Below are 22,822 nucleotides of genomic sequence, written 5' to 3' on the forward strand. Positions count from 1 at the left end.
GTAGTTGTTTTTTTTCAATCTCCATTTAAAACCATATAGCCTTTACACAGACATTGTCTTCAATAAGAACACCCAAGAAAAGAAAAGAAAAAAACTAAATACATTTTCAAAAACCCAATCCCCTTTTAACTCACAGCATACTCACAAAACTATACTCACTTTCCAAAAAGGAAAATTAACTCTCCAAATAGGAGCAACTGCCATAAAATCAGTGGCTATACTCAAAGGCCTTACCTATTCTAAAATTAAGGTTTATCTCATTAGAGCACGTTAAAGCCAGTGCTCCCACTTACACAGACAATCTGGTCTTATCCCACCTCTGTTCTACTCCCAGATGCGAAGAAAGTACTGTTACGTATGTTCCACTTACCTGCAATAGAAGACTTTCATAAAACACACTGACTTACTGGCATATGAGCAGTAGTGTTCTGCTACCCTCCCTATGGCAGTCTTTCAAAGCTCAGAACTCCATCCACTGCTCATCTGTGAGTGAGAAGGACCAATCACCTGACATGAACAGGACAGCCCCTCACATTCACACATTCTTTCAGTTATTTAGGGTCCAACAGGAAGAGCAGCTGAGAACACAAGCTTTGTGAACAAATACTATTCCATACCAAAAGCTCCCCCCCCCCACACACACACAAGAAAAAGTGTTGAACAAAAACACAACAGTAACATCAACCACCAACTACATACACTTAAAGGGTGGATGGTGGGAGGTTACTGCCAGTAAGGCAGTGTGCTCTACAAATTTCTACTGTTGCAATTAAGTGGAACTTATCCAACTGTACTGTGTTCAATAAACACACCGCCTTGCTGGCATATGGGTAGATTTCCAAACCAGGAAGGATGAGTGTCCAAAAGCCCCAGGAGAAAAGTCCTTGTGAAGCCTGCACTGCATTTAGAAAGCATCCAGCTTGCATTGAGCTCCATGAAGGTAAGGAGGATCAAGATATTGCCTCTAGAATACTTTGAGAGTTCACTCCTTTCCACAACATCACTGAAGTAGAAAAGGCTTGGTGAAAAGTGCCTTTACTTTCCTGCATTTGCCTCACCATAGTGGGTGTAACAAAACAATAATACCAGATGACAACCCATGTCCAATTAATTGCTTAAAGACAGGCTGACACTTCTTTGCCCTGGAAAAGAAAATAAAAAGCCTTTTGACTTTCCTAAAGGTCTTTGTTCTGTCAAGATAGTACCTGAGCTGCCTATGCACATCCAAAGAATAAAGTAATGTCTATCCCTTATTCTTAGGTTCCAGAAAGAAGATAGGGGGATTAAAAGACTGATAGAAAGTAAAGACTGAAACCACTTTCAGCCTGAAAAAAAGGATAAGTGCATAACACAACCCTCACCTTGTGGAAAATCAGATAAGGTCCCACCATGAGAGCTTGCATTTCAGAAACTGATCTTGCAGATGCCACATCAATAAGCCAAACAGTTTTCTACATTAAGAACTTAAAATCAGAGTGAGAAGGTGGTACAGTCCATTTTTTCAAGAGCATAGATGACATCCCATGAAGGAGTTTGCTTGTGAAGGGAGTCTGATATACAATACTCCTTTCATGAACTGTTTTATCAGAAAGAAGGGGATCAAGTATCAGACAAGTACGGGTGACTACTAAATGCTCCTAGATACTTACACACATTAAGGTATCCTGAAGTAGCTCATACCGATATTTCAAGACCAGAGGGATAGTAACAAAAATGGACTTTTTTCATTTAGGCACCACTTAGAAAACCTCATCCATTTGTAAACATAAGATTTTCTAATAGCAGGTATTCTGGTCTCCTTGAACACCTGCTGCACATCCTCACAAAACAAGTGCCTAAACAAAATCAAGAGAGACTCATCCAAGCAGTTAATAGTGATTTCTCCAAATCAGGGTGCACCAGTCACCCTCATGATTGTGTAAACAGCTCCAATATGTGAGGAAGTCTGTGGAAATTACCCTTGACCAATATCATAAACAGGGAGAACCAATATTCCTGAGCCAATTGGGAGTCACCACAATGATCTTTGGCATTTGTCTTTGAACTTTCAGAAGTACCTTGTGAATCAGTGGAAATGCATACAGGAACATTCCCATACCATGGAATGAGAATGAGTATGTTCTCCAAGCATGGCTGCGAGGATGTTTATTTAACTGTTGAATTTATTTTGTTTACTCAGTGACCCTAAGGTCTAATTTATAAAAGAATTTCTTCAGTGTGGAGGTCTCCGGCCACTGCCTTACATATAACTGTTCTTTTAGTTGATGTCATTTAACTCTCTGTACTATTGAATGCTTCAAGGATTTATCATTACTGTCTACAGTTTTTTTAGACAAGTAGTAAGAACAGTCACTAAAAGCATTTAACTGATCTTTACTGTACTGCTTTATGGCATACAGTATTGTCTAATTCAGCATGCTGAGCTGGCCTGTAATCTGATAATTCAGTTACATAAGTCTGTGCCTCTGGTAATCTGTAATTTCTGCATGAAACATATAAAATCTTGAACTGTTTGAATATTCACATTTATAACTAGAATTGAACTGATCTGTTTCTGGAAATTTACTTGTCTGTTTACAAGTATGTAAAGTTTTCTCATATAGTAACATTACATTACAATGCAATTTCTTTTCCTGACATGAGATTTGAACCTTTGTATTTAAAGACACACCATATTTATGCGGCACTCTTGTATTGCATGGGATCTATACTTTTGAATGTACTGTCACTTTTAAAAAGTAACACTGACTTTAAATTCTACTTTCTGTAAAACTAGCAAAAAGTACAGTTGTGTACACTTACCATAAATGTAGATGTTCGAGTGTATTCACTGTTGCAGTTCTTACAAAATGGGTTATCCGGCACCCAGTAGCCCACAATCAGCCAGAATACCAAAGTCCTTGGTATATGATGTTGTCTGTCTTCGGTTTAAGCCCGTCAGGACGTCGGGTACAAAGGAACGCAGCCGATGCCATTTCCTCAGTTTTTCTTGCCTTAACTGTCAGGAGCCCCCAAAAAAGGTTAGACCAGCAAAGGAAAAATCCAGTCTATGCCCTAGGAAAAGAGGGGGATGGAAGGGGGGGGGACTAGGACTGCAACAGTGAATACACTCGAACATCTACATTTATGGTAAGTGTATACAACTGTGCTATGTTCGTGTTTCACTTTTGCAGTCCTTACAAAATGCATTCTCAAAGCCCAGGAAAAACTAAAAGGGAGGAGAAACACCCACTGCTTAAGGGTTGGAAAGGATGCCCTGAAACACTGCAGTGGCAAAACCAGCCCTGGACTTAGAAAATAATAGTAAATTGTAGTGCTTTGTGAAACTGTGGACAGAAGTCCAGGTAGCTGCTTCCAGGATGTCCCTAGTAGGTACACCTCTTAAAAAAGCTGCTGAGGTAGAGGCTGCTCTAGTAGAATGGGTCCTAATACTCTTTGGAGGAATCTTGTCATGCTGTAAATAACAAAAGTGAATACAATGAGCAAACAACTTAGAAATGGTCTGTTTAGAAATAGCTTTGCCCTGAGCCCCAGGAGCAAAACTGACCAACAATTTGACTTTCGAAAAGGTTTAGTCCTGTACAGGTAAGACCTAAGCTGTCTATGCACATACAATGAATGCAGTAACCTTTCTCCCTTATTCTGAGGATTAGGAAAGAAGGTAGGCAGGTGTATAGGCTGGTTAAGAGACAGGCTAGAAATCACCTTAGGCATAAAGGAGGGATTAGTTCGAAGAGAAACCCGATCCACATGGAAGATGATAAAAGGCTCCACTGCCATTAAGGCTTGCAGCTCAGAAACTCTTCTAGCTGAGGTAACAGCCAAATGAAAGGCAGTTTTCCAGGAGAGAAACTTCAAATCTGCTGAAGAAGCTGGTTCAAAAGGAGGCAGAGTAAGCTTCTCAAGTACAAAGTTAAGATCCCAAGCAGGAGTAGGTGCCCTTCTGGGAGGCTTTAAATTGCTAGCTCCTCTGAGGAACTGTTTCATCAAGGGATGAGAGAAAATGGACTGCTCAAAAGAACAATGAGCAAAAATAGCTGAAGCATGAATCTTGATAGAAGAAAAGGAAAGTCCACCATTAAGCAAGCCTGCCAGATAGTCAAGAATAATAGGAAGAGAAGGTTGAGAAGGGTCTTCCCCTCTAGACTGCATCTAAATTGAAAATCATTTCCACTTAACTGCATAAGATTTCCTAGTGCTAGGCCTCCTGGCCTCATGAAGGACCTCAACCACCTGTTGGAAAAGGTTTAAATTATGAGCCAGGCTGCCAAATGCAGAGTCTGAAGAGGAGGATGCAGAATTTTCCCCCCTCCTGAATCAAGAGATCTGGTATCAGGGGAAGATGCCAAGGCTGAGACTAGGAGAGACTGCAAAGAAGTGGATACCAATGTCGTGATGATCCCTGGTGCAAAATGTTGGAAGAAGGTGGTTGTTCGGAGATGAGAAGAGATCCACCTGGGGAGTGCCCCAATGCTGAATGATGTGAAAGATGATGGTCTTGTTTAGTTGCCACTTGTGAGGATCCAGGACCTGCCTGCTCAACTGGTCTGCCAAGGGGTTGAGTCTTCCTGGAAGAAACTGAGCTATCAGATAGTTGCCCATGGAAGCTGCCATGGACCATCGTATTTTTGTCTGCACAGGGGGTAAGAGTGAGTACCTCCCTGCTTGTTGATGTACCACATGATTGTGGTGTTGTCTGTCCTGACTAGAAGAGTACCAGGAGAGAGAAGATGCTTGAAAGCCACGAAGGCCTGCTGGACTGCCATCAATTCCTTCAGATTTATGTGCAAATGAACCTGTTGATTGTGGTGTTGTCTGTCCTGACTAGAAGAGTACCAGGAGAGAGAAGATGCTTGAAAGCCACCAAGGCCTGCTGGACTGCCATCAATTCCTTCAGATTTATGTGCAAATGAACCTGTTGATAGTTCCAAGTCCCTTGAATGCACCTGCCCTCCAGATGTGCACCCCAGGCATAATCCAAGGCATCTGTGGTGAGAGTCTGGCTGGCAGGAGGTGGACAGAAAGGCAGGCCTTTGTTCTGTGCACAGGCCATTGCCCACCAAAGGAACTCCATCTGCAGTCATGGAATCAGAGGAAGAATCAAGTCTAAATCCCGAGTGTGCTGGCACCAAAGGTTTTTGAGGTACCATTGTTTTCCTCATATGCAGTCTGGCATATGGAATCATCAGAATACAAGAAGCCATGAATCCCAGGGCTTGCAGGAATTGCCTTGCAGAGAGCTGGGTCATGCTTGCCAAATTCTTGAAGTAATTTGAAAGATCCATTTGTTTCTCTTGAGGGAGGGATACCATCTGGGCGGCTGTGTTCAGACTCGCTACCAGGAATACAATCTCCATGGTGGGTACCAATTTTGACTTCTTTTCATTGATAGGGTAGCCCAAATAGGTGAGAAGATGCTTCACAATGTCCAAATCCTTTAGATGTTGCTCTAGAGAGTTTGCCTGAATAAGACAATCATCCAAGTAAGGGTAAATTTGAATGTTTCTTTGCCTGCAAAAAGCAATGACTGCAGCCAGGCATTTTGTAAAAACTCTGGGAGCAGTAGATAAGCCAAAGGGCAGTGCAGAGAATTGGAAGTGCCTGTTCCCTGGCCTGAAGTGAAGGAACTGCCTGGAGCTTTCCCTTACTGGGATGTGCAGGTAAGCTTCTTTGAGATCCAAAGTCACCAGCCAGGAATCCTTGGCCAGCATAGGCAGCAACTTCTGAAGACTGAGCATTTTGAACTTAGGAATCACCAGAAAAGTGATTAGAATGGTCAAATCCATAATAGGATGCCAGGTTCCCCCTTTTTTGGGAACTAGGAAAAGTCTTGAGTAAAAACCCTGGCCTATCTAAAGTGCAGCAACTGGCTCTATTGGTCCCTGGTTTAGTAAAGAAACTTTTTTTTCTGCTTCTGCCCTTTGAAGTTGGGGGGTAACCTTGGTGGACCGGGAAGGTGTGAAAAGAGAACTTGTAACCTTGGGATACTATTTTGAGCACCCATTTGTCACCTGTGATGGTGTACCAGACATCTGTAAAAATGGCTAACCTTCCCTCCAAAGGAAACCCTGAACCCACAGGGGCAGGCAGGGAATGGCCAGAGTCATTGGGAATGCTTGCCTTGGGAAGCTTGCTTAGAACTCGAGTTTGAAGAGGAAGGTTGCCAGTACTTAACCTTTAGAGGAGCAGAAGTCTGTTCCCTAGAAGACCTGTAACAACTAGGCCTAGTGCAACCCCGTTTGCTAGGGTCAAGAAAAGTCCAATTCTTAGAAGGGTAATAACTACTAAAACAAGGAGGCTGAACTTGCAAGAAATCCTTAACAGTTTGCATAGATTTTGCCTTATCCTCCAACTTGTTCAACATCTCTTCTGCTTAGCTACCGAAAAGATTGTCCTTATGCAAAAGTACATCCAGCAATTTAGATTTGACAGGTTCAGAAAGGGGCTGTTCCCAGAGTCAAGCATGTCTTCTAATAACAGAACCAGTGCCAGCTGCCATGCAAGAAGCCTCCAAAGTATCAAAACCACAATGTAGAGAATGCTTAGTGACAAGAGTGGCAGAATTCAATAAATCTTGCATGTCCTTACTCTCCATCAGGGAAGGAACACCAGCAACTTTAGCCTTAATGGCTTCCAAAGTATGCTACTGATACCTTAGCACATGGAAAAGACAATTAACAGACCTAATAGCTAGGGTGGAAGAAGTATAAACCTTTTTACCCCATCTATCTAAGGCCCTAGATTCCCTGTCAGAAGGAATAGGATTTTTAGCAACTGTGGCTTTAACACCTTTAGGGCCCTGAGAAATAATCTCTGGATCAGCAGTATGATTCTTAAAAAGGAACTGATGAGAATCAGGAACTCTATAATACTTGTCAGGCTTTCTGGGAGCAGGAGGAACAGAATTAGGGGTCAAAGAATTCTCCATGAAAACATCATCCACAACTTCCAAAACCAGAGGGATAACCAAGGGCTCATGCTGTGGCAAATCCAGGAATTCCCTAATCCATTTCTTAGACTGAGGGTAGTCCTGACTTTCCCATTTGAAATGCTCCCTAAGAGTATTCAGAGCATCTCCAAAAGAAAAATCTTCTGGAAGGGAGGTGGATGGGATGGAGTCTTCTACATCAGAATCCTCAAAACCAGAAAAAAGTTGAGTTTCCCTCTTAATTAGCAGAAGTGCTTGAAACCTCAGAGTCTGAGGCAGACAAAACCTCTGGGGACAATTCCCAAGCCCTCTTAGAAGGAGGTGGCTGAGAGCCCCTGATAAGGGTCAAGAGATCACTAGCCATCTCTATCATCTGAGACTGAGGCATTTGAGGGGAGGCCGGCACCTGCTTTGGAGTAGATTTTTGGCTGGAAGTCCTGCTAGAAAGCCGGAGGGACTCAGGAGGCCTAGCCACCGCAGTAGTCTGAACCAAGGTCATTGGTCTGGATCTGGTCTCGGGGTGGAGAAAAGAGGCCACAGAAGCCGGTGCCTGCTTAGTGGCTCCAGAACCATCAGAGGTGGCGACTGGCAGAGGGTCAGAAGACAAAGTGGAAGCCTGTGGCATAGAGGACTCAGAAGAGGCCTCCACAGACACCTGATGCTTAACATCCACGGACTGCAGGGGCAAAGAAAGCACCTCATTGACTACTGCTGGGCCAACAACCAACTTAACAGGAATGTCGTCGGTTAATCTGACCCTAAGCCTGTCGCGGTCCTTATCCTTGTGCTTCTTAGGCACATCTGAAGTCAGGAGACCAGAAGACACCATACCGACAAACTTGGGTCAAACTCCAAAATGCTTGAACAAGAGCCTAGCTCTATGGCGAATGGTATGCAGGTTGAAAGAGGCACAAAGGATGCAGTTAGGGACGTCATGCTCAAGGCTCAAACAAGTAATAAAATAGGAGTGAAAATCATGGTGTGGAATTTGTTTTCCACAGGCAAGACAGTTATTAACTTTCTCTGACATTTGTTAAAGCAAGAAAACTGGGCCCCCAATGGGGTACTTATCTGAGGATGTCTTCAACTAAGCAGATGGAATACAAAAAGAAGGTACTCTGCCGACCAGCATGCGTGCAAGATGCTTCTGCTTTGGGCTCTGTGGCAAGAAAGACTGAGGAAATGGTGTTGGCTGCCTTCCTTTGTACCTGACATCAGGCTTAAACCGAAGACAGACGATGTCATATACCACAGACTTTGGTATTCTGGCCGATTGTGGGCTACCGGGAGCAGGATAATCCATACTGTAAGGACTGCAACAGTGAAACACAATGAACATTAGCATTTAACTTCTCTAAATGCTCTTCTGTCTTGTATCAGGATATTATTTATGCACTGCAACACTTTACTACCATGATTCAAAGGTCTTAACAATGTCTACTAAAACAAAGCAATGACACAAAAAATTAATTTGCCAGATCTGTAACTGGAAACCATTTATTCTGCAAATTTAACTTGATTGTCATTTCTGGTATACCATATGCAACATGTGCTTTCAGAAAGTAGAGTTGTGTAAAATCTTATAATCTTAGATGTCCTTCTCTTCTAAATATTGCAATATCCATTACATGGGGGAGTCCACGTTCTGTTGACTCATACGTATGGTGGTTTTACCAAAGATAAATGCTACTGCGAAGGCACGTACAATGGCCTGCATCACGCATGTGGGCCATAAACAGACGTCAGGTATAAAGTGGATGTCAGCACACACCTACCTCAGAACCGAATGCTGCCAGGCACCAGCCTGATGCAAGTGAGCACCCAGGAGTCAGGCAAGCATCAGAGGGAAGGCAGGGTGGGAAACTATACTGCAGCATATAGAAGAGAAGGACATCTAAGGTTACACTATGTCCTTCTATTCATATGCTGCAGTATCCATTACATGAGGCAGAGCACCAATGCTCATGCTACAGTAGGACTGGAAGGAGGAACAATGGTATTCTCCCCAATGCCATGCAAAACAGCCCTGGCAAAACCTGCTCTGGACCTGGAAATGACATCCAACTTGAAATGTTTGGTGAAAGTGTGTACAGATGACCATGTAGCTGCCTCTAAAATGGCAGCTGCATCCAAGATTTTAAAGAAAGCCCCAGAAGAAGACAGCTTTAGTGGAATGTGCCTTCACTGGGAAAGGAAGCTTCTTACCACTGGCTGTGTAGCAGAAGGTAATGGTTCTTCAGATCCATGAAAAAATAGTTTGCTTGGAAACAGTGTGTCCCAGGGCTCTTGGGTGATAGGAGATAAAGAGCCTGATTTTCGAATGGATTTGTTCTTAGCCAAGTAGTATCTGAGTTGTCCAAGGAGTGGAGGATCCTTTTGCTAGAGGATTGTGGAGAAGGGAAGAAAGTATGCAAATTGATGGCCTGATTGAGGGAGAGTTCATTAACTACTTTGGGAATGAAGGATGGGTTAGTATGCAGGCAAACACTGTCCCTATGGAAAACTGCGAAAGGGGGTGAAGCCATGAGGGCCTGTAGTTCAGACCCTTCTGGCTGAAGTAATAGCCACCAAGAGAACAGTTTTCCATGTGCAGTGTTGTAGAGTGGAGTCCTTAGCTGGTTTGAACGGGAGGTAAGGTAAGCTTTTCAAACACAAAGTTAAGATCCCAAGGAGGAGGGAATAGGTTTCCTTGGGGGTCTAATGTGCAGAACTCCTTTTAGAAAAAGCTTGACTTTCAACCTGGAAGTCAAAGGTAAACATGCTGAAATGGCAGACAGATGTGCCTTGATGGAAGAATATGACAAGCCAGTCCCATCAATTCACACAGGTAAGACAAAGTACAGTTGTGTACACTTACCATAAATGTAGATGTTCGAGTGTATTCACTGTTGCAGTCATTACACATTTGGGTTATCTGCCTGCAGGTAGCCCTCAGCCGGCCTGAATACCAGAGTCTTGGATTCCTGTGTCGGATGCTGTCTCTTCTTCCATGACATTAGGGGTATAAAACATGCAGCTGATGCCATTACATCAGTTTTTCTTGCCCCAGATGTCAGGTGCTCCCACAAAGGGAAGCAATTATATGTTATGTTACACATCCATCAAAAAGCAAATACACCAGAAAGCTTAAAACAAGAAGCAAAGGTAGAGTCAGGAGGCTGGAGGGAGGGGTAACCAGGACTGCAACAGTGAATACACTCGAACATCTACATTTATGGTATGTGTACACAACTATACTATGTTCTTCGTGTATTACTGTTGCAGTCATTACATTTGGGTTGATTCCCAAAGCTATGGAAGGGAGGAGGAAGTTAGAGAGCATTATGGCCAGCTATTAAGCCCTGCAAAACTGCAGTGGCAAAACCAGCTCTGGATTTAGAAAAAATAGATATGTGGTAATGCTTGGTGAAGGTATGTACAGAGCTCCAGGTAGCAGCTTCTAGGATGTCCCTGGTAGGGACCCCTCTGAGAAGGGCTGTAGAGGTAAGATACAGCCCTGGTGGAATGTGATCTTATTCCCTGTGGGGGAGGTTTTCCATGGTGATTATAGCAGAAATTAATGCAATGGGCTATCCATTTAGAAATGGTTTGCTTTGAAATGGCCTTTCCCTCTGCCCCTGCAGCAAAGCCAACTAGCAGCTGTACAGATTTTCTGAGAGGCTTAGTCCTGTCCAAATAAAATCTCAGTTGTCTATGCATGTCCAAAGAGTGCAGAATTCATTCTCCTTTGTTTTGTGGATTCGGGAAAAAGGTAGGCAAATAAATGGACTGACTTAGGGACACACTAGACACCACCTTGGGCATAAAGGAAGGATTGGTCCTGAGGGAAACTCTGTCTACATGGAAGATAATGAAGGGGTTCACTGCCATGAGGGTCTGTAATTCAGATACTCTTCTTGCTGAAGTGATGGCTAGAAAGAAGGCTGTTTTCCAAGAAAGGAATTTCAACTCTGCAGTTGTAGCTGGTTCAAATGGAGGGAGAGTGAGCTTTTCTAATACAAAGTTAAGGTCCCAGGCTGGAGTAGGGGGTCGCCTGGGGGAGGGGTCTTAAAGTTTTAGCCCCTCTGAGGAATTGCTTTAACAGGGGGTGAGAGAAGAGGGGTGGGTTCAGTGTTATAATGTGCTGAAATTACAGAGGCATGAATTTTAATTGATGAGAAGGATAAGCCCTTGTGGAGAATTTCTGTTAAGTACTGAAGAATATGAGGTAAGCTGGGCACCGTAGTGCCCATACCCTGGGTCTGGCTCCAGGAACATTATCTTTTCCACTTTTCAGCATAGGATTTTCTAGTACTAGGTCTCCTTGCTTCCAGAATGACATCCAGCACCTGCTTACTGAGGGATGCTATTGGAGAGCTCAAGGAATTAGCCAGGCTGCAACGTTCAGGGTTTGAGGTTGAGGGTGCAGAATCTGGCCCGCCTGCTGAGACAGCAGGGAAAGTGTCTGAGGTAGGTGCCATGGATCCAGCAATATCATGCTGTGCAAGAGGGGGTACCAGTGCTGGCGGGGCCAGTCTGGTGCAATAAGTATTGTCCTTGGTTTGTCCTGTTTGATCTTTAGCAGAACATTCAAGAGGAGAGGCAGAGGGGGAAAGGCATAAACCGAGAGGCTTTCCCAGGTAAAAGACAGGGCATCCACTTTACAAGCTTGACTGTGGGGAGTCCTTGTGCAGACTTTGTCCAATTGGTAGTTCTGGGGGGAGGCAAACGGGTCTATCTCTGGAGTCCCCCATTTGTTCCTCAAGAGGCTGAATATTTTTGGTTCCAGTTTCCATTCGTGTGGGTCCATGAGATTTCTGCTTAGGTTGTCTGCCAGTGAATTTAGCTTGCCTGGCAGGAATTGAGCTTGTAGGTGCACTTGGTAGCTCAAGGCGGTGTTCCACACAGCCATGGCTAGTCTGCAGAGAGGTAATGAGTGGGTTACCCCCTGCTTATGTACCACATAACTGTGTTGTTGTCTGTCTTTACCAATAATTGTCCTGGAAGGATGTGATCTTTGAAGGCTGTCAGGGAATTCTGTACAGCTAACATTTCTTTTTGGTTGATATGCAGGTGCATCTGACTCGAGTTCCATTTGCCCTGAATGCACTGCCCTGCCAAGTGAACCCCCATGCATAGGCTGGTGCGTCTGTTGTTAGGGTTTGGGCAGCAGGGGTAGATTGAAAGGGAGACCCTTATTGTGGTGGCAGGCCTCTGCCCACCAAAGGAACTCTGTCTTTATACAAGGAATGATAGGAATCATTGATTCTAGGTCCTGAGAATGTTGACACCATAGGCATTTTAGATACCATTGTAGTTTCCTCATATGGAATTAGTAGAATGCAAGAAGCCATGAACCCCAGGGCTTGAAGAATTTTCCTTGCAGATAGCTGGGTCTTTGTGGCCAGTAGTTTGAAGTAGGTTGTCACATAAACTTGTTTTTCTGGTGTGAGGTAAGCCAACTGGGAAGTTGTGTTCAAGCTTGCACCCAGGAATACAATCTGTTGGCAGGGTACTAGATGAGATTCCTTTTCATTTATGGTGTACCCCAGCGAGGTTAGAAGTTTCTTTATGAATGCCAGATGTTTTAATAGCATGTCCTGGCTTTCTGCCTGAATCAGACAATCGTCCAGGTATGGGTATATCTGAATATTTCTCTGCCTGCAAGATGTAATGGCTGGAGCTAGACACTTTGTGAATACCCTGGGCACAGTAGATAAGCCAAAGGGAAGTAAAAAGAACTGATAGCGTATGGAGCCTGCCCTGAAGCGTAGGTTTTCCTGTAAGATTCCCTTACTGGAATGTGCAAGTAAGCTTCCTTTAAGTCTAAGGTTGCCAACCAGGCATCTTTGCCTAGCATAGGAAGCAGCTGTTGAAGTGTCAGCATTTTGAATTTTGGGATCACCAAAAAGGTGTTTAGAATAGAGAGGTCCAGGATAGGACACCAGCTGCTGTCTTTTCTGGGTACCAGAAAATGTCTTGAATAAAAACCTTGTCCCCTTTCTTCTGCTGGGACAGGTTGAATAGCCCTGATACTTAGAAGAGAGAACCTGCTGTTGAGCCTCTGCCCACAGATTTGGGGGTAGGTCTGGCCAACCATTTGGGGTTGGTAAGGTGTGGAAGTGGAATCTGTATCCTTGGGAAACTATTTAAAACCCATTTGTCCTGGGTAATAATTTCCCAGTTTTTTGCATGCAGGGTGAGCTTTCCTTCTAAGGGAGCAGGCAGTTGAGCAGGGCTTGGAAGGGTTAAGGTTAAGTCATTGTGACATTTTTCCATAGGGGGTGTCTTACTACTACCTGTTTTGGAAGTGGGAGTCCCCCACTGCCTAGGCCTGTGTGTAGCCTGAGACTGTAACCTAGGTGGTCTGCTGTTCCTGGGTTTGGACTGAGAAGGCCTGGAACAGACTGGAAAGGACCAATTCTTTGAAGGCCAATACCTACTAAATCTGGGAGGTTGTACTTGCTGGAAATCTTTAACAGTTTGCATAGATTTAGCTTTTTCCTCCATCTTTTTGAAGACAACTTCTGCTTTTTTGCCAAACAGGTGGTCTTGGTTTAAGGGAGCATCCAGTAATTTAGCTTTAACATGATCTGGCAAGTTTTGCTCCTTAAGCCAAGCATGCCTTCTAAGTACAGACCCAGTGACAGCAGCCCTGCAAGACGCTTCTAGAGAGTCAAAACCACATTGCAAAGTATGTTTACCAACTTGTTCAGCAGAATGCATTAAATCTTGTAATTCTTTATGTTCAGCACAGTCAGGAATCACCATCATTTTTCTGTTTAAGTAGTCCCAGAATATGCTGCTGATACTTTAACATATGAAATTGGAAATTTAAGGCCCTAATGGCCAAAGTAGCAGAAGTGTATACCTTCTTACCCCATCTGACCAAGGCCCTAGAATCTTTATCAGAGGGAGTAGGATTTTTGGCAGCAGTAGCCTTAATGCCCTTTGGTCCTTGGGAAATGGTTTCCGGATCCATAGTAGGATTCTTGAAGAGGAACTTGTGAGAGTCAGGTACTCTGTAATACCTGTCAGGTTTTCTGGGAGCTGGAGGTAAAGTGTCTGGGGACAAGCTAGATTCCAAGAAGATCTACAATGTCCAGAACAGGAGGTATAGCTAAAGGCCTGTGTTGAGGGAGGAGTAAGAATCCCCTAAGCCTCTTATTGGAGCTAGAGTAATCCTGTCTTTCCCAGCGAAAATGCTCCATAACAGTGTACAAGGTTTCACCAAAAGAAAAAACATCTGGACGGGAAGCAGAGGGAATGGAATCCTCTGCATCAGAATCCTCATAGGTAGATAAAGGCAAATCCTGGTAATCAGAAGAAACAGAGATTTCAGAATCCTGATCAGAAGAATCAGAAGGAAAATCAGTTCTAGGTCTCTTAGAGAGGGAAGGCTAGCTTTCCCTAATTAAAGTAATAAGGTCTTCAGCCATTCTAAGCATTTGTTTTTTAGGCATATGGGCCTGACCATGCGGTTTGGACATCTGTTTTCTAGGTGTGGGTCTAGTTTTAGGCCTGGATGAAGAAGATGGCGTCTGTTTAACATGCAAATCTGTAGGCCTGAATACACCCTCAGAAGCCGGTTCCTGCACAGCGGCTCTGAACCAATCCAAGGTAGAGACATCTGCAGGTTTCATAGTTGAAGAAGCATCTCGCAGCATACCGGACTCCAAATGGGTCTCAGTAGAGGCCTGTGAATCTGAAGTAGTGGCTATCAGGGTCTGCAAAAACACCTCAATGAGTACCGGTGAACTAGCGACTAGCTTAACGGAAGTGTCGTCTGCAGTTTTGGACCTATGCTGTCTCTGTCTTTATCCTTATGTTTTTTTAAAAAATATCGGTAGTCGGATGGCTTACTGAAGCCAGTTCTGGATAGTTAAACAGAGTACCAAAATAATTTGCTGCGTAAATAGACCAATGACAAATAGTTCGGGGGTTGAATAAGGCACAAAACTAACAGCGAGGGGCATCGTGGTCTGGGCCTAAACAAGGAATGCCATATGAATGAAAATCTTTATGAGGTATTTGCTTTCCACAGGTAAGACAATTGTTAACTTTTACCGACATCGGTTAAGAGCAAGAAAAAGGATCCCCAATGGGGTACTTAGCTTTTTTCGAAGACTTTGGTTCTGACTGGAAATTGCAAACTGTTTCTGCTTCAGGCACCGCGCGGCAAGAAAGACTGATGTAATGGCATTGGCTGCATGTTTTATACCCCTGATAACTCAATGTCATGGAAGAAGAGACCGCATCCGATGCAGGAATCCAAGACTCTGGAATTCATGCTGGCTGAGGGCTACCTGCAGGCAGATAACCCAAATGTAATGACTGCAACAGTGAAATGTGAAGAACATCCACTGGAGGTTCTACAGACAGGATTTTCTGGTAGCGGGTCTTCTGCCTCCTGCAGAACCTGAAGCACATCCTCAGCATAAAGGTGTCTAAAGGGGATTAATGCCCTATCACCCACAGTGTTAGCTTCAGGGTAGATATCTGAGGGTGTATGAGAGTTCCCTTTTCCTGTGTGAGGTCCATCCTGAGGGATAACTTGCGGTGATTAACCTTGCCTAGATGATGTAGAAGGGGGAAACAGTGGTGTCTTGGCCAAAAGGGGGTCACCAACAAGATTTTTGGTTGTTCTCTATGTGAATTTTCAGTAGAACTTTCTGTAGAAGGGGGAATGCATATGTGAACATCCCCTTCCATGGAAAGGAAAGAGCATCCACCTTCCATGCCCCAGGAGTGTACATCCTGGTGCAGTAAGTTTAGAGTTGTCTGTTCATGGGGGAGGCAAACAAGTCTACCTGAGGTGTACCCCATCAATAGCCCAAGTCCAGGAACACATCCCTGTTTAACATCCATTCGTGAGATTGAGTCATGGACCTGCTTAGATAATCTGCCATCACATTCTGGGCTATGGGGATGTAGATGGCTAGCAGAGACATCTGACTCCTTTGAGCAATCTCTCATGCATACAAAGCCAGTCTGCATAGGATGTAGGACTTTGTCACTCCTGCTTGTTGATGTATCACAGCACTGTGGTGTCTGTGTACCATCCCTGCACTCCTGGAAGGAGGTGAGCCTTGAAGATTTATAGGGCAAAGATCAAAGCTCTCATTTCCTTGATGTTGATATGTTCCTCTCTGCTGGTATGGGGTCCATACAGCTCTCATTCTCCAGTCTCCAAAGGTTGCCCCCCCCCAATCCAAGTCTGATGCATCCATGTACAGATCCTGGTTGGAGGAGGAGGATGCAAAGGAAGCCCAGTATTTTTTAAAATCTGAGCAGTCCACCACTCTAGCTCCTGAGATAAGCAAGGTAAGAAGGTGACCATAAACATCAGAGGGTGTAGGTGTTGTTTCCAGACAGACATTAGGAACCATTGAATTTTTCTCATGTGCAGTGCTGCCAAGAGTACCATGGGAATGGTGGAAGCCATGAACCTCAAGAGTCTTAGGAATTCCCTGGCTGACAGAGCTTTGAGGGGAAGTAGTTCCTTGAAATAGGAGGTGAGGTTCTGAATTTTGTATGGAGGTAGGCAGGCCATCATTTGCACGGAGAAAATCCTGCATATTAGAAATACATGGTCCTTTGAGGGGTCAGAGACAATTTTTGAAAATTTATGGTGAACTCGGTGTTCTTGTACCAATTGTGGTGACAATGCCTGGGTGAGGATGTCATCCAACTATGAGGAGAGTTGAATCCCCTGCATTCTGGCAAAGGCAATAAATGGAGCTAGAAACTCTGAACACTCTTGGGGCCATGGAAAGACCAAATGGCAAAGCACAGAACTAAAAATGCGAGGAACCCATTGAGAAATCAAGGAATTTCCTGAATTGTGGGTGGATAGGGAAGTGCAGGTAGGTATCCTTTATGTCTCAAGACACCATGTAGGCCTGAGGGATGATCAGAGGAAGTAGAGTAGGAAGAGTCAGCATCCAAAAGGAGGGGACCTTGAGAAAGGTGTTCAGATGGGATAGATCCAAAATAGGTCTCTGGGGACCAGAAACATTCTGGAATAAAATTCTTTCCCTATTAGACTTAGAGGCACATCATGAATGGTGCCTTGAGAAAGAATGGAAAGCAAGACCAGGGAAAAGGAAGACATTTGGCCTTCAGTGGGTTGATGAATTCCTTTGAAGGATGGTCTGGAATGCCAGACCATGAAATTAACCTTGTTTTATGATATAAAGGACCCAAGAGTCCTGGGTAATCTTTTTCCAAACAGGAAGGGACAGAGAGATGCAGGGGGGGGGGGGTAGCTGGGCATATGGTCTGGTAGTCACAGACTACCAGATTTGGCCTGAGATTCTTTTCAGCTGGTGTGGAGGGAGAAGACCTGGAAGTCTTTTTTTCCCTTTGGAAGACAGGTGTCTGGAAGGCCTTCTCAAAAGGTAGTTTTGGCAGGGTAGTTCCTCCGGAAATAGGGTGCAGGGGAAACAAAAATGTGTCTGAGGTGCTGAAGCTCTTTGCCCTTCTCCTGAAGGGCCTTAAGAAAACTCAGCAGCCACACAGCCAAACAAGGCCTTGTTATCTAGGGGTGCGTCCATACGTTTTGCTTTGATATCCTCTGGCAAAGGCTGCAGGCTACAGCCTGAGCAAGGAATATCTCCTAAGGACTGACCCTGAGGCATCTGCCCTTGCTGAGGCCTCCACTGTCTCATACTCACATTTTATATTGTTGTCTGGTAACTTGACTGCAGGAATTCAAAAGGCTAGCAATTTTGGTCTTATTAGGGGATCGGATAACTCACCAAATTGTTTAGTGGCATCTGTCAACAGGGCCAAGGAGTATTTGGTCATATGAGTCTGGTAAATTATGGGTCTCAGAGGTATAAACTGTTTTGCCCAACATCTCCATAATCCTGCTTTCCTTATCCAAAGGGAGTAGCTTAAAGATTTTATCTGCAGCAACAGCATAAGGAGCCTTGTAAAGGAATTTTGCATCCTCAGGTACTTCATAAAATCTAAACACCAGTGGGCAGCATGGAGTATACCAAGCACTTGAAAAAATATTTTTATAACATAAATACTTTATTCAGACCGGTTTCGGCTAACCAGCTTTCTTCAGTGAACAAGCATTTTACAAAAATGCATGATGTAACAATATATACACTCCCCCAACCAATGACAAACACGGTCCAACCCAAAAATTACAAGTGCATTGAATATAAATGAGACAATCATTGTAAATCAAAAGTATACATCTATAATGCATATAAGTGTAAAAATAAAATATACATAAATAATTTTATATATATAAGTAAATAAGCATACTCCATATATGTACAAAATATAATTAATCTGTATATAGAATATATAAAATATATAAAACAAAAATACAATGATCTGTAGTATCTTTCATAAGTGGTAGAGTCCTGGAGAAAATAATGCTCCTAGATTAATAATCCAATATTTTTCTTTATGATTAAGAATAGGGTGCCAACCTTACTGGTTACTCCTATCACCAATAATTCTATTACCATAAATCTAAATTCAGCATTAGGGTGTTTGATAGTATGTCTATATAGGCTTCGGACATCACTTCTGTGTTCTGACATCCTTATTCTCAATGAACGAGACGTTTGGCCCACATAAAAGGCAGAACACTTACACGTGGCCAAATATACTATCCAGCTACTGGCACAATTGCCAAAAACCCTAAGATCATACACCCTACTTGTGTTGGCACTCGTAAATTGTTTGAGTTCGCTCACAAATTGGCATGATCCACAATGTCCACAAGGGAACATTCCCAATAACTGATCCCCCGACATAGTCAATTGTTTATACACTGCTCCCCCACTCTCTTTGTGCTTAAAGTGTGAAAAGTGTGCACCTAAAGTTCTCCCACGTCTGTAAGAGAATTGGCATCTGGGGCCCAAGCATCTTCTAAGTTGGTTCATAGGTTGGTACTAGGCTATCAGCCCTAGGGCCTATACAAGCCTAGCCATAACAATTCCCTGGCTATTTCTTCCCACATTATTTACTTACCTGGACCCCTGTCTAGCAGGGCGACTGACATGATCCCTGGGGTGAATTTCCTTTCTCCCATCCAATCATCAAGGTTCCTCTTGAAGAGGCACTCTGCTTGACATGTATGGGCAATCTATTCCAGAGTCTGGGGAGTCTCTGGGTCAGGAACCTATCCCTCCAGCATGTTTTGTTTATTGTGATGACAAGGTTTAGATCCCTGGAGCATGTAGCTCTGAGGGATTGGGATTTCTTTAAGTGTAGCATGTCCAACAGCTCTGGGTTTGACATGGCCTTGTATGTTAAGCAGAGATCGCCTCTGGTCATTGGCCATAAGTATATTCCAATGGGTATCTATTATATTTCTGAAGACGTTATTATTACGTCCACAAGTTGTCACAAACCTGAGGTTTTCACCCACTTGTGTTGGCCTTCACTGGTTGTATTCCAGCAATGTGTCCCTATCCTGAGCACCACTCCAATTGCTGGCAAGGACGATATCCGACTCCCTGTATCCCCTGTCCTAAAACCTATTACATAAATCCTGCCTGGCATGTACAAATTCTCGTGTAGAAGAACTAATTCTTTTGATGCGCATAAATTGTGATTTTGGAATATTGTGGATGGTATGGTGGGGATGCATACTGGATGCATGAAGCAGGCTATTGTATTGTGGATATTTGTGAAACATCTTAGTACTAAGAGTATGATCCTCGTTCTGATACATAGTCACATCGAAAAAGTTGATACTATCATGATGTGATGTAAGAGTAAATTCAATACCCCACAAATTATCATTAAGATACTCCAAAAATTCCTACAGATATATCACATCCGCCCGCCACACCATCCAACAGTTATCGAAATATCTGCGCCAAATATCTATTTCTACTTGATAGATGTTATGAAGTGGATCATAAATCATACATTCCTCAAAAAAGGCCATAAACAGGTCCGCATATATGGGGGCAAATGATGCCCCCATAGCTGTGCCCTGCAACTGCCAGTAACATTCACCCTGGAAGTAAAAAACATTTTTGTTCAAAACATGTTCTGCCAAACATACCAATAGAGTATTAAAGCCAGGGGGATATAAGGCAGCATGTTCCAACCAAAATTGTAATGCTTGTAAACCAGTCCAATGGAGGATACTAGTATAGAATGCCTTTACATCCAAGGTGCACATCAGGCTCCAATTGTGTATCTGATATAATTTTAAGAAATTGTGTTGTATCCTGGATCCTGGCTCTGACTGAAGCCAATAAGGGTTTCAAATACTTAGTCAAGAATACTGACAGGGCTTCCATCAGAGATCCAATACCAGAAACAATTGGTCTGCCTGGAGGCAGAGTTAATGATTTATGAATTTTGGGTAATAAGTATAGTATTTGTTTTTGCGGCTCTACTATGGTAAGATGGTTCTTAGTAGAGCTATTAATAATACCTTCATCCACTGCCTGATTTAGGAATGTATCTCTCTTTTTTGAAGATGGAGGTTGGATCTATAGACATTAACATATAACATCTAGTGTTCGAAAGTTGTCCTCTACCTTCATTTAAATAGTATCCCATATTCATAACAACCACAGCTCCTCCTTTGTCAGCTGGGAAGATAACTATAGCATGATTGTTTTTGAGTTCGTCTAAGGCAGCTGCTTTCTCAGTGGAAAGATTATGACCCAAAATGCGTGATTCTTTATTTGGAAAATGAAGATCTCTCAGTACCGCTTGTAAAATAAAAAAAAAATCGAAACATGTTTATTCATTGGTGGTTGGAAGTCAGATTTGTGAAACCTGAATTCATCAGATCTTTGAGTATTATTATCTGCAAAAAATAATCTAAGGTTAAGTCTACGACAAAATTGATGATCATCAGTAACTATGCTATATTCATCCACAAAGAATCCAGGTACAAAGCCAAGACCTTTATTCAATAAAAGAGTTTGCTCATCAGCTAGTGATACATCAGATAGGTTTAACACATTCTGGCCAATATTCCTGGTTACTTCAAGATAGTCTGCAGCAAGCCCTCCACTGAGCTGATTCCTGCCCCCATGTTTATGTTTGCAGCCCCCACGCCGTTTGCTTCCACATATAAAGGGTGTTGTACATTAGACTTTTTATGAATGGTTGATTCTCTAGTACTGACGCTGTCATTATCCGTAAAAGAAGATTCCTCCCCTGATGTACTAGTGTATGGATTCTCTGTTCTCTTAAGGAAAGATCTAGGTCTCTTCCTAGTAGTGTTGATACTATCAGCTCTATTGGTCTCAGAAAATGTAACAGTTCTTGATACTTCAAAAGGTCGACCCCTTTGGTAGTCAGTTATGTCTCTGTTAAATATTTTAATCTTTCTTTCTCGTATTTGTTTTTCATAGATTGCCAGCTCCTTAGAAAGTTTATTTAGAGAGATGGCATACTGCGGTATTGCCTCATATTTTTTACAGTCTTCACAAAAGGTATTGCCTCATATTTTTTACAGTCTTCACAAAAGGTTTTCACCTCCAACACTTTGATATCAACCATCCTTTGATGGTACGAAGTTAGAATATTCACAAACATAATTGAGGCCTGTTGTAAGGCTGAATTCCATTCCCTGGTGAGTAGATCCTCCGATCTACCAACCAGGGGTTGGATGCGAATTCTGAGACCTCTTGGTGCTATTTCCCTGTTATATATAATAGATGTTTGGCGCAGATATTTGGATGACTGTTGGATGGTGTGGTGGGCGGATGTGATATATCTGCAGGAATTTTTGGAGCATCTTAATGATAATTTGTGGGGTATTGAATTTACTCTTGCATTACATCATGATAGTATCAACTTTTTAGATGTGACTGTGTATCAGAACGAGGATCATACTCTTAGTACTAAGACGTTTCACAAATATCCACAATACAATAGCCTGCTTCATGCATCCAGTATGCATCTCCACCACACCATCCACAATATTCCAAAATCACAATTTATGCGCATCAAAAGAATTAGTTCTTCTACATGAGAATTTGAACATGCCAGACAGGATTTATGTAATAGGTTTTTGGACAGGGGATACAGGGAGTCAGATATCGTAATTGCCAGCAATTGGAATGGTGCTCAGGATAGGGACACATTGCTGGAATACAAACAGTGAAGGCCAACACAAGTGGGTGAAAACCTCAGGTTTGTGACAACTTATGGATGTAATAATAACATCAGAAATGTAATAGATATCGACTGGAATATACTTATGGCCAATGACCAATTTAGAGGATGCTTGGGCCCCAGATGCCAATTCTTACAGATGTGGGAGAACTTTAGGTGCACACTTCTCACACTTTAAGCACAAAGACAGTGGGGGAGCAGTGCATAAACAACTGACAATGTTGGGGGATCAGTTATTGGGAATGTTCCCTTGTGGACATTGTGGATCATGCCAATTTGTGAGCAAATTTAATTTACTAGTGCCAACACAAGTAGGATGTATGATCTTAGGGTTTTTGGTAATTGTGCCAGTAGCTGGATAGTATATTTGGCCACATGTAAGTGTTCTGCCTTTTATGTGGGCCAAATGTCTCATTCATTGAGAATAAGGATGTCAGAACACAGAAGTGATGTCCAAAACAAAAGGGAGACAAATGCCCTATATTGACATACTATCAAACACCCTAATGCTGAATTTAGATTTATGGTAATAGATAGAATTATTGGTGAAAGGAGTAACCAGCAAGGTTGGCACACTATTCTTAATCATAAAGAAAAATATTGGATTATTAATCTAGGAGCATTATTTTCTCCTGGACTCAAAGACCACTTATGAAAGATACCACAGATCATTGTATTTTTGTTTTATATATTCTATATACATATTAATTATATTTTGTACATATATCATATATGGAGTATGCTTATCTACTCATATATATACACAATTATTTATGTATATTTTATTTTTAC

This window comes from Protopterus annectens, chromosome 14.part0 (genome assembly GCF_019279795.1).
Source record: "Protopterus annectens isolate FY-2018-M chromosome 14.part0, PAN1.0, whole genome shotgun sequence".
NCBI lineage: Eukaryota > Metazoa > Chordata > Ceratodontiformes > Protopteridae > Protopterus > Protopterus annectens.